Source organism: Pinus tabuliformis, chromosome 3_1 (assembly GCF_031772625.1).
Source record: "Pinus tabuliformis cultivar Carrire ecotype Pingquan chromosome 3_1, CPIR1, whole genome shotgun sequence".
Taxonomy (NCBI): domain Eukaryota; kingdom Viridiplantae; phylum Streptophyta; class Pinopsida; order Pinales; family Pinaceae; genus Pinus; species Pinus tabuliformis.
The window spans coordinates 200,075,554-200,089,167 of NC_142301.1; the positions used below are offsets into that span (position 1 = coordinate 200,075,554).

General features: G+C 36.3%; 1 pseudogene; it reads right to left on the reverse strand.

Annotated features, from left to right (window-relative positions):
* Nucleotides 1-11,984: 11,984 nt before the first annotated feature.
* LOC149186489 (protein EIN6 ENHANCER pseudogene) lies at nt 11,985-12,464 on the reverse strand (annotated as a pseudogene).
* Nucleotides 12,465-13,614: the final 1,150 nt, after the last annotated feature.

The following is a 13,614-nucleotide window of genomic DNA, read 5'->3' on the forward strand; positions in this document are numbered from 1 at the left end:
GTTTGGAGGTGTGGCAGGAGCAGGGGCATTTCTTCCTAGGGCAGGGGAAGTATATTGTGGACATCCTTAGCAGATTCCACATGGAGGATTGTAGACCCATGTCGAAACCAATGATCACCAACTGGAAGAAGCTTCATGCTTCAGATTCCGAGTTGGTGGATCCCACATTGTACAGGCAGCTGATTGGTTCCTTGATGTATTTGGTCAACACTAGACCAGATATCTGTTTTGCAGTCAACACGATGAGTCAGTTTATGTGTGAGCCTAGGAAGGTTCACTGGGTGGCTGCAAAACACATTTTGCGATACTTGCAGGGGACAGTGGATTATGGTCTGGACTACAGGCAGGGAGATGGAGTGAGATTGGCAAGATACACTGATTCTGATTGGGCAGGTTGTGCTTCTGATAAGAAGAGCACTTCAGGGTGTTGTTTTGGGTTGGGTTCAGCAGTAGTGTCATGGTTCAGCCGGAAGCAACAGTCAGTAGCACTGAGTTCAGCGGAAGCAGAGTATATGGAAGCCAGTCTAGCTAGTTGTGAGGCTATCTGGCTTTGCAAGATGTTGTTTGGCTTATTTGGTCAACCGTTGAGACCTTCAGTGATTTACTGTGATAATCAGAGTTGCATTAAACTCACGGAGAATCCAGTATTTCATGACAGGTCAAAGCATATCGGGATCAGATATCATTTCATCATAGACTATATTAAGAAGGGAGTTTTGAAGCTTCAGTATATTTCCACTCATGAGCAGGTTGCAGATATCCTTACCAAAGCCTTACCACAGGGCAAGCATGTCTACTTTAGAGACAAGATGGGTATGGTGAGGAACACCTTCCTCGGTAAGAGGGAGTGTTGAAATAAAGTTAAATCTAATTTAAAAGTGACTTTAAGTGATAAAGTTACTAAGTCTAATTTAAAAATGACTTTTATAAAGTCAATGAAAAATTAGAAAGGAAAAGTGACTTTGGAAATAAATGAATAAGTGGGTCTTTATTAAAGTGGGGTGAATTAAAAAATAAAAAGCGAGATTTAAATGAGCATTTAATCTCAGCCATTGATCTAAATCTATTTCAGCCATTGGATTTAGAGATCACCCAAAAGTCACTTGGGTCACCCAAAAGTCATTTGGAGTTATATTAAGGGAGGAAAAGGAGGAAAAGATCACATTCGATTCAATTCTTTCATGAGCAGATTGGGAGAAGGAGAGCAAGAGAGCAAGAGATATTTCTGAGCAGGGAGGAGAAGGAGACAACAGCTTGGCACACATTCCAAGGCAGTAGTTGAGCAGATTTGTACAGCTGATTCAACACACAGTGAAAGGCAGATTTTGGCACGATTTTCGAGGAGAGGTTTGCACAAAATCCAGGAGCAGTTTGCTGGTTTTTCTACACGCAAAACGAGGGCCATACAGTAGCATTTAATGCTGAAAGTGGGCATGAAAATTGAGGAGACCGTACAACATTTATTGCTGTCCTGTTTGCTGTAATTTCCAGTTTGTTGTGAAGCATGGGAAAAGAGATAAGTTGTAAATTTGTTTGCTGATTTTTTTTTTGCTGAAAATTTCTCACTGTAAAAGGCAATTTTCAGAAATAAAGAAGAGCTCTCAAACTGGTTTTCCCCAAGAGTTGTAGGGGGATTTTCCAGGGTCACATTGACAAAAAATCTCAGTGTTTAAATGTGTTTTAATGGCTGTTTATTACTACTGATTTTTATTTCTGCAATTTCCAGCATTCTGTAACATTTCCAGAATTTCTGTTTTCAGCAAATTTATTTTTTTCAGCTTGTTAAATGTATGGTTATGGGAAAGGGCATTTAACTATATGGGATAAATAAGGAGAAACTGAAAACCGGGGTGGGAAAACAGAAATTTCTACAAATGTATAAGTGTTGAAGAAATATATTTTTATAAGATGGAGGTGGCGAGTTAACTTGGCCACCCTCAGCTCGTGATCAAAAAGTGGACTTTCAGTCAACATGCCACATCATAGTGTCACATCAATGGGAATTAGTTAAAAAGGTGGTCGAATCAGTTAAGAGGGAGTAGGTGATGATTACGAGGAGCAAGTGAATAATCACTAATGATGGGCCAATAGTCCCAATTAGGAAATCTCAGACCAGTGCCAGCGAGCACAATGCTCCGAGCCTTGACCATAAATAAAATAAAACCCTAAAATTTCATGCACCTTTTCACTCATTTCGAAATCAAGGAGAGAGGGACTAGTTTGGGATGCCATCAAAAGTCGAACCCCTCTCTGGCCATCCTATAGGAGACAACTACAAGAAACAACTATAGGAAACACAAAATCCTACAGGATGCTACAGGAAACACTTTAATTCCACAGGATGTCTACAGGGGGATGCTTAGGGTAAACTTGGTCATTAATTATAATAATCCCAGGCATTACAATGAGAAGTGGCCCTATCTCATATGTTCAAGCTTTGATAACTAATAAACTCTACACTCTTCTATTAATTACAGTTAGCTTGGGAATTAAACTCAGTTTGGGGTTATATAAGAAAAAATATGTTCCTATAAGGAATTGTATAAATTACAGTCAGCCACCGAAAAGGTTAAGCTCTCAGCCATCCTGCAATCCATACTGAATCTATCCTACAAAACCTCATACACTTAGCTAAAACCAGAGAAGAAAATGGGAAGCGGATTCAATAGAAGAGAACCCACATATACATCAAGAATTCACCTTCATCCCCTTATGGTAGATATCTTCAAGAGGCATTAGTGATTAGGCTTCTTTGAGTTGCTCAAAGGATACAATGATGATATAACATATGAGTTCTCTATGTGACTAAACCCTCAAGAAAGAGAAAGTGCTACCACTATGGTGAGAGGGTTTTCCATTACCATCAATCCTCGTGTGTTCAGTAGAGTGACAACACTTCTTCTATAGGTTCAATGGAGAAAGGAGGGCAATGGAAGCAACACCTTTTATAAGAAAAAAATATTCCTAAATGATGAAGAGCCAATTGAATACAAAAATGGTGCCAAAAGGGAGAGCCTCCCCTATCCCTGGGATGAGCTAGGGTACCACATCCTTTTGTACATTTCTTTTGAAGGGAGACTAAGTGTAGTCTATGGCTACCAATTCAGACTCCCCCATGAGTTGAGATTCTGAGCCAAAATACCCATAAAATAAAGGCTCATTGAGCCTTATTTCATTTTAGAGTCTATTATGGACATGAGTCAAAAGGTGAAAGAAGGGAAACATTAGAAATTAGCACACCATGGTCTCATCAAGATAACAATGGAAGATTCCTTGAGCCTTTGAGAATTATTGTTCTTTCATCCACATTTACAGACATGGATAGAGAAGCCTTACTTGAAACCTAAGTCCTTGAACATGGTGGGACTCCAACCTCTAATGCTGAAGAGGAGGAAGAGGAAGGAAAATAGGAGGAAGATGAAGAAGAAGAAGAAGAAGAAGAAGAAAAGGAGGAAGAGGAGGCAGGGACAGAAAAACAAAAGAAGAAGGAAAAGGAGAGGCCGAGACAAACCTAATAGATGAAGAAAAATAATAAGAAGAAGAGGAGCAGAAGGTATAGACTAGTCGTGAGAAAAATGCTACACTTGAAGAAGACTAGATATCCCTAAGATTGTCTCCTGAACCAAATGAAAAGGAGGAAATTGTTGGGTTTGATACCTTGAGCACACCCATCAATTCCAAGAGGAAAAGGCAGATGCAGACTCTTCCCTATTTCAAAACAAGAAGAATCACTAATTTAATAAACACCAAACAGCGAGGAGCTAGAGTCCATGGGAATGAAGGTTGAGAAAGTCATATCACTAGAAGTAATCCCAAAGGCTACCATCACCTTTATCAGGAAGCATGTCACTAGGTCAACATCATCTAAGCAAACAGAGGCACCTGTAAACCTCTAATAGAAAGGAAAAGGCCTACTATAGGATCCCAAAACAATGCTACGGGAAAGACAAAAAGAGTTGTAGGAAGAGCAGTAGGGACAGAAAGAAGGCAAGGGAACAGCAAACAGAGGCACCTGTAAACCTCTAATAGAAAGGAAAAGGCCTACTATAGGATCCCAAAACAATGCTACGGGAAAGACAAAAAGAGTTGTAGGAAGAGCAGTAGGGACAGAAAGAAGGCAAGGGAACAACACCAGAGGTATAGGAGGGGATAGCTTCTCCAAAGAAATTTGAGGGAGATTTTCCATAGCTGCAGGAGCCTAACCCATAGCCAAATCTGAGGTCCTACTACAAGTTCAATGAGGGAGCTAAAGTGATACCACATATATTTTCAATTGCTCTCTTCATTGAACATGAAAAATAAAGAGGAAGGAAAAATCGATGGTTGTTTTTAGGGTGCTATAATTTTTATAGGATTGTTTGATTATAGGTGATGATTATTATATTTTGGATATTGTAAATAATATTCCATATTGTAAATTATTTACAAAAAAGGTCAAAACCTTAGGAGAAGTAAAAAATATGCTTGCAAGGCAAAATGCAACAATAGAGGATAATTAGGTATGTTTAGATTAAATTAATCACATCATTTAAATGTGATTAAATGAAACTATAATAAAGGCTTTTGTACTATAGTTTCATTTTATTGTAAGGTTGAAAATGACAAAAAGGGATTTTGTCACATGGGGTTAAACAGTTGCAGCTTTCTCGCTCCTCGGTCCTCTTTCTCCATAGATCAATGGCCCACAATCCTTTTCGCCCCCCCCTTCTCCATCCTAGCTTTAGTGCCAGGGGGGGTCCAAAAAGGATGTTTTACCCCACGAGTCCCATGATTGCATCATTGATTGTTTTAAAAATGAGTTCAAGAATAAAATACACGTATGCTACTATGGACACATCAATAATTCGAGGTTTTCCAAATCCCATGCCCAACAGTGATCGTCCTATGAAAATTTTTATGGCAACTTTGGAGGAAAAGGCTAGAACATTGTATGAAAATATGCTTGCTTCTAGTATATGTTCATTAAATCATTTTCATTTTGTTTCTGGTCAGAAATACAGAGGGTATTATCCATCTTTGTTGCTGATTCAAAACTGCTATAATCATTTTGAAAGTTTTATTCAATATCTAGAAGATTACTATGATGATTATCAGTTCACAAACGATGAAATAATAGAGGCTTTAGATCGAAATCCTTTTCAACATTATGAACAAAAAGTAGAAGTCTTGCTTGAATTGTCTTCGTCTCAAGAAGAAACCAAGGATGTATGTTGTCTATATGTTCATGAAGATTCCCCACAGGAAATAATTCTTGTAGCACCATGGCAAACTGATGAGCCAAAGGTAAAGGAAGAAATTCAGTAGCCTGAACCTGATCAAGAAGAGGGCAATAGTGAAAATCAACAGGATATTTCTGATACTATGGATGAACACATTAACATTGTGGTTGTCTCAAGTGTATAAGATCAAATTAAAGAATACTTTCCTTGTACTAATCAACAAGTAAAGGTAATTGAGCATATTGTTGAACATTCACTTTTTGATATACAATAGTCTTTTGATCCAAAAGAAGAACCAGTAGAGCTTAATCCTCTTGATCCACAAGAGCATTTTCAACAAGTAGTGTTTTCTTTAGTGATTAGAGACTAAGCAGATTTACATGATGAAGATCTTATGTTGCATTTTTTCCATAATCCTTTCGTCAGTTTATCACATTCATTAGTGAAGGGAGAATTTCCAAATTCATCAGTATAGCTATTGGATCTAGTGGAAAAGTTGAGTTGTCATTTTATGAATTTATTTTTCCACCAAAAGAAGTAGAATGAAAACTTTAGTTAAGTATTCATTTTCTTGAATGGTTGAACTCGATGTTTGTTATTACTTGATATGGTAGTCATTTTATCATATTAATGTAGGTAGCAGAGTGCAAGTAAGCTCAATACCTTGAGAATTTGTGTTTTTCAAAGCATTATTTCCAATTTTAGTTTCATATTGCAGTAAGACTTTTAGTTCAATGTATATTTCAGATTTTAGTGTGAAGAATGGTTTCAATTTCAGTTTGAGAGTTTTTTAGTAGCAAAGGTTTAATGGCAAAAAATGTTGCAGGTTTTGGGATCAACACAATGGATCACGCTACTAGTCTACTAGGAGGTGCCATCTCTATCTGGAGCCATTGTTAGGGTCCTATAATTTTTATAGGATTGCTTGATTATAGCTGATAATTATTATATTTTGGATATTGTAAATAGTATTCCATATTGTAAATTATTTCCAACAAGAGTGAAAACCTTAAGAAAAATAAAAAAATATGCTTGTAAGACAAAATGTAGTATTAGGGGATAATTAAGTATGTTTAGATTAAATTAATCACATCATTTAAATGTGATTAAATAAAGCTATAATAAAGGCCTTAGTACTATAGTTTGATTTTATTGTAAGGTTGAAAATGACAAAAATGGATTTTGTCACATGGGGTTAAGCAATTACTGCTTTCCCGCTCCTCAATATTCTCATTCCGTAGATCCCTGGCTCACAATCCTTTTCAACCCCTCTTATCCATCTTAGATTTACTACTAGGGGGATCTAAAAGGGCGGTTTTACCCCGCTGGTCCCATGCTATGTGTCTTCCCCTCTGCATTTCGCACACACCCTCATGATACCAGCTACCACTCCGACCCCGCTTCGAAATATACTTACCACCTTCCTACTTACCAATCTACTTTCACACCATATTTCCTATGCACTCTTGGTTATGTTACCCTCCATTCCCGAGCTGCCATGTCATCTCCCATATCCATGTCATTCATCTATCAAACGATCAATTGAAACTATGTTTTTTCCTATATGCGACATTGACTTTAAACATTGTTTCCAAACAAATTAGGACAAATTTTCATAAACTAAAAGAGTTTTTTCCTGTCAACATCCTCATGTACAAAGACCTCTCTCAGTTTTCTAACAGCGATTATGGTTTTGGATATACCGATGAAGCTTTGCAAACATATTTTCCCAAATTTTCATGTTTAGTCATACTTTTGAAAAATATATTGTGGCCAATAAGAGATGAATCTTGAGAAAATGAAGGAGGTTCATGTTCATAAGATGCAAAATTATAATAACCTACTTATTTTATACATCTATTACAAAATTAGATATACATTTACATATTTACAGCCTAGTTTTCAAACTATGCAAAGTCTTGTTTCACTCACCTTTGTGCAAAGAATATTGGAATGTGCTGGAGCTGAATTGAATTTTGGGAAACGGAGAGAGGTTTATCTCAAGAACGTATTTATATACATTAACCTCTCTCATGTTTTACAAAACTATCTTGGATTGAGATATACAAAAGGATGCATGGACCCTATTTTGCAGGATTTCGAGAGGAAAATTTTCAAAGATAGTTAGCCACCTTATCGACTAAGAGTTGCAATCAAATTCGAATTTCTCTTCTTTTTCAACATGAATCCATAATGATAGTGCCAAGTAGATAAATTACTTTTGAAGTACTTTATTTCATTTCTATTTGTGTAAAATAGTTTAGGATATTTGTAAAATATCTTGAGATTTTTATCAAGATATTTTAGTTTAGAATTTGTATAAACACTACATAATTAGAAGCAATAGATGTTGGGATTTGTAATGAGAAGGACTACCATTCGTTGTAAAGTTTTCACTGAGTTCAACTAACCTTTTGCAGTAATACAAGAAAAGTTGTTTGAGGATTCATGTGTTATATCTATTGGTGAAGTGCATCTATTGTTCTTTGTTTATTTTCTCTGTTTATCATGCTTATGTATTCTCTATTCTGAATTAATCAACAGAAGTTGTGATAAATAGGATTCGTTACCTAGAGCTCCCTATTTTGGTTGTTGTTAATTCTACATGTTTTCGTGTGTTATCAAGTTAAAGAATTCTTAATTTCTCTTTAGCTCCAATTGAATCTATTTCCCTTCTTTTACTTCATTTCGTTTTTCACTTGAGCTTCATACTTCTGCAAATTGATCACCCCAAGCTCTTCTAACTCCATTGCCCAATGGCCTTCCCTTGTTGTTCCAACCAAACCAATTCAAAACCAAACTTTGAGCCCAATAACTAGCTTCAAATTTTGAGTAAACAAAGCTAAATCTCATAGAGAGATCCCTCTATGAGCTTAGGAGGGTTAGATCCTAAACACGAAAGTGGTTTTGATGTTGCCTCCATGGTTTTTTCTTCAGCGTTGAAATTATGGAACACTAACAGATGAAAATTGCTAAGTCAAATAAATTAGAAGATGTGGGCCATATGGAAGAAAAAATCCTAGAGATGGGTAGGGATTTGAGTGAATTGAGATATAGAGAATACGACATGAGAACACAGTTACAGGTAGAAAAAAATGGTTGATGAGGAAGTTGCAAGAAAAGGAGAGTCAATTGGCCACAATGGCAAGCCTCTCCATGGATTCACTTCAATGCATGCTACCTCAAAGATCAATGGATGTAGTTACAAATTAAGACATTGGCACAATAGGGGACCATGGCATTCCAAGATTATAGGAAATTCATCAAGCTATGTGACAAGAGCACCCTTGAAGACAATGTCAAATTATTTTAATTCCACGTGCACAACCTTGCCTTGATAACCTTGAATGTGTGGGACCCCAATGTGAAGTTGGGAGACTTGGAGTTGTTGGCCCTTGCATCATGGATGAGTCATGAGGAGGCTAGGGGAGGAGGTGAAGAGAATAGTAGAAAAGGAGGATAGAGATCCCCTCTACAAGAGAGCAGAACAAATAAGTTCCATGGTTGTTATTAGTAACCACAACATCATTTCCAATGATGCTCAACATGTGCAAAGATACCTCGCTACCCAAGAACATACCTTCTCCCATTTTGAGAACACTTTAAGATCGTTGGGGACTCATAGCCAATAAGCATGCGAGAGGAGATGGAATAACCTCCCACACAATGTCTAGATTAGCAAGTACCACTCCCTTGAGAGATTGAGAAATGCATCAGAAAGGGCACCACTGTATAAGAAGGTCATACAAAGACTAAAGATCAATTGGTTTGGACTGAAGCTGAGTCCACCTTTGTTGTTGAGTTTGCTAGAAGGTAAGAAGGAGGAAGAGGAAAGAAAGTAGTGTGAAGAGAGAAAAATGTAGGGTTCCATCCTCAAGAAAATAGACCATCCACAAAAGCATAAAGATATGTATGTATATGACTAGGTTGCTCAAAGGATGAACAACAATTTTAGTAGGGGAGTGATGGTGAGGCTCATCAATAGGTGAACTATATGGGTCACAATGCCACTCTCTAGCCTAGTAAATTGACCTTTCTCACATTTATTTACATACTTTGTTATCTTTTTCTTAGTGAGAAGAGTAAAGGTGAGTTACTATGTCATGTGGCATAATGTGCGTTACAAGGAGGAATTGGCGAAGTTTTGGGTCGACTTAAGTGCAAGAATTCAGAGTAGGTAAGAAAGAGAGATTTTAGGAATTGGTCTCCCTCCTTAACTCCTTAAATCATTCAAATATTCCTCCACTCTATCTCATCAGTTTGGTGTCATTGATAACCAAACATGTCGAGTTCATTGGTGACCAAACCATTGATAGTCAAGGAAGAGTTATTCTCAAGTTACGGAGCCAAGTTATAGAGCCAAGTATCCTTAATTTCTAGGGAGCTATTTGTAATGACTCATTAGGATTCAATTTTTTGTTATAGCCAAGAGAGCGTTTGAGTTGAAACATTTTGACTGTTATTATGATGATGTTCCTAACACTTTTATGATATTGAGAAATTTTGTTTTGATCAAGCACTGATGAAGCTTTTGGGTTAGGGCCCAACCCTAGCAGTAGAAGTACTTCTTTTGTAGTTGTATTATTAGCTTGGAATGATAGTTAGCTACTGAATTTTATTTATGTCTTTCTCTTAGCTTACCAAGTTACTTAAAATGTTTCTTAACCCAATTTCCATTAGTTTAAAAAGGTAGATTATTCTTGTTGTTTAGTGAAGGAAATTATGCTAGAAAATCTTGTGAGAGAGGTCCCTATCTCATCTCCCTCATGGGATCATGATTAGAGGACCACACTCTCAAAGCCCCAAAAATAGAGTTTGTGTTTTGTTTAGTGCATAAATTAAGTTTCATTCTCGAGTTGTTATCTTGTTTATTTAAGGTTGTTGTAACTTACAACTCAATCCATGTCATAGGTCTAGTTCTTAACAGTAGATAGACAAGCTTCCTCAAATTCAACTCATCTTTTCGACATGGACATGTAGTGATTTATAAATGAAAAGAGAAACATGTTTTATTGCATGGATTGTTGATCTACAGAAAGGGACACCTTCAACTAGCTTCACTTAGGTCTTCTCCAACTTCTATCTAGGAATACTAGCCCATAGTCTGAACCTTTTTTTTCACCCACCGTGATTAAGCTACCTTACACAAAACCGACCTCCTATGGGTATTGGACTTGTCCTTCAACAATGTTCTTGTCTTCCTATTAAGTATTTACATCATTTATTAACTAGATATAGTATTACCAACATTTCTTGTTGGTATTTACATCATTTATTAACTAGATATATATTACCAACATTTCTTGTTGGTATTTACACAATAACTAAATCATGGGTTAACATATATAAACAACACATGCATAATCATAATGATAAGAAACAAGCAAAAGTAACAATGGGAAACAACACATTATCAAAACAACATGCACATCATCACACATAGAGACACTATATGTTTGGTGGAAACCCAAAGAGAGAAAACACTATTCTTCTATTAATCAATTTTTTTTTAATTCATTGTGGACCACTTTTATGCAAACCACAACTACAACTTGGTAATCACACAAGTAACACTTGCCTTAGGCTAGAACATGTGAGAAGCCACCATATCTTGAACTTTATAAGAATCCAGCACTCCCACAATTTTGCAAGCACACTTACTAGATGCCACAAAACCAAATAGTCTATCTAACCACCACTAGAGGGAATCCACCACTCCCAAGTTGTCATGACTCTAAGTGAACATGTAAATAACTAAATTATGCATTAACATATAAACAACACATGCATAATCATAAGCATAACATAAGCACCCAATAAAAGTAACCATAGGCAACAACACATTATCATAACAACATGGGCATCATTACACATAGAGACACTAGATGTTAGGTGGAAAGCCAAAGAGTAGTCAGATATTGTGCTTCACTCTTTTTCTATTAATCAATTTTTTTAAAAGCTTTGGCCACCACTTTTATGCAAGCCACAACTTGGTAATCATGCTAGTAACACTTGCCTTAGGCTACAACATGTTAGAAGACAGCACTTTTGGAATTCTATAAACCAACACCTACTTGAAGCCACCACTCCCATGACATTAGAAGCCACACTTGCTGAACACCCCAAAACCAAATAGTCTATCCAACCAAGGAGAGAATCCACCACTCCCAAATTATCAAATGAAGATGTCAATAAACTATAAATTCAAAAACCTACCACTCACCCACTAAACGCCATTTAGCCCATGACATTGTCATTTATTGGTTACTAGAGAGAGAGATTACAACTTTGTAATTTATTGGTTTACGAGAGAATCGAATAGCCAAACCCTAACTTCAATAAAAATCACAACAAAGGATCCGGTTTCAACCACCGCAGGTCTACTATATTCAAAACAAGCACGGCAAAATATCAACACATATTCAACGGATAATACCGAAAAGAGATAACACAGAAAATCCGATTTCAGTCATCGCAGTTCCAACAAAATGGATCGTAGAGTGATACAATAGGATGATAACCCTAAAACCACGACATATATGTAGTACATATTACCACAATAAAAAACACAACTGAAACTTATTTTAACCCAACCGCTATGGCTATGCAGAAACATCCATCAGCGGTTACCAGAGTCTCACAGGAGTTTTTCACCATCAAAAACTCACCGCATGTTTACTGCAGAAGAAATATCTGCGACATATAAAGAGATCCAAACCCTAAATCAATAACAAGCATCAAAAATTTACTTTAAACTTCATTATTTCATTTCAATACAACTCCGGCCTTTCTGAGAGCCAGGTAGGACTGAACTTCTTCATCTGAAAGGCTTCTAATGCGCTTGAACATTTCGACATTTGCATACCGAAGTTTGGTTCGCGGATCCGTGTACGAAGCCGGGAACCCTGAAATGTCACAGTATTTCTTGGCAGGATACATGGAGGGCGTAGACTGAATATTCACGTAGTTGGGCTCCCCCGCAGGATGAGATTCGTAGTTTTCTGACCCAATCATCTGCTTTGAACGCTTCCAATGTTTCTTCTTTGAATGGTCCTTGGGATACTTCTCCGATATCTTTACTTTCTTGAATGGCAGAACAGATGGCAATAAGATATCGGCCTCCACCACCTCCTGCTCCATTCTGCCATCACTCGAAGCCAAATCGGAGGGCACAGAGGCTCTCGTTCTACTACGATCACGATGCGACAGCTTCTTGGATGACTCGGGCGTTTCCTTGGTGGCCATTGCGTAACGTGGATACGGTGAATGACCTCGCAGGAGTTTTAGGGTTTGGTCAAATGGGATTTGCCTATCAAACAATATAATGTGTTTTACCCTTATCAATAAACCCTACTTATCACACCGTTCCACCAATCGATGCCATTTGGGGCTTGCATAAAATGCGAGAATCGGGCGCTTTTTTTCTGTCGGAAATTTTATTTTTTATTATTTATGCGATAAATATTGCCATTTCTAAATTTAAATTTAATGGAACAAGATGCTTTCAAATTTTAATTTAATGATGAAAGTTAAAGTGTTCTAGGATCATAATTTTGCAAAAAAAAAAAAAAAATAATAGAAATTGCTGGATGATTTTGAGAAAATGTAGTTCAAATTTTTGAAAATACAAGTTACACCTATCAAGTTTTAGGATATTGGGTGGGTCACTACTTCTATATGGTGTGGATTTTGGGTACATTATGGCTTCTTAATGGTATGGGTGCTTAAGACTTCTTATGGTGTGACACTCCTACAATTAGATTTAAGGAAGAAAAATATTCATCACATTCTAGCAAGAGATTCACCCACTCCCAAAATTGTGGCTTTATTTTTTAAAAATTTGAAAAAATTTGATTCTTTTAAGTATTAATTTTAAATATTTATTACTAAATATATATTATAGATGTAGTTAGTTATATTTATATTATTTTTATTCTTATTTTAGAAAAATAAATTTTTAATTTAATTATCAACAAATTTTAGCCTAATGGTAAAGATTTAACTTGTACAAACCATTCTAGGTTGAGTTTTATTCAAAATTAGTTATGTCATTTTTATATTTCAATTTAATTTTAAAAATGTATAAAATTTAATTTGTTAAGGTTCAAAAATTTATTGATAATTATTATTATTAATTTTTTTATTTTATTTTATTTATTTATTTTCTTGTGATCAAGTCAAAATGTTTACAGGACATTATGTCATCCCCACATAATACCTTGGAGAGCCACTCTCTAAGCAATTACTTTTAACTTTTTATTATTTTTTAATTGAGGCGACATGTAAATGTTTACAAACATTTCCACCACTACATCATCTCCCCAAAGCCTTTTGCTTTTAGATTTAAGTGCAAAGCTTTTTTCTTTTAGATTTATGGTAACACAAACATGTACAT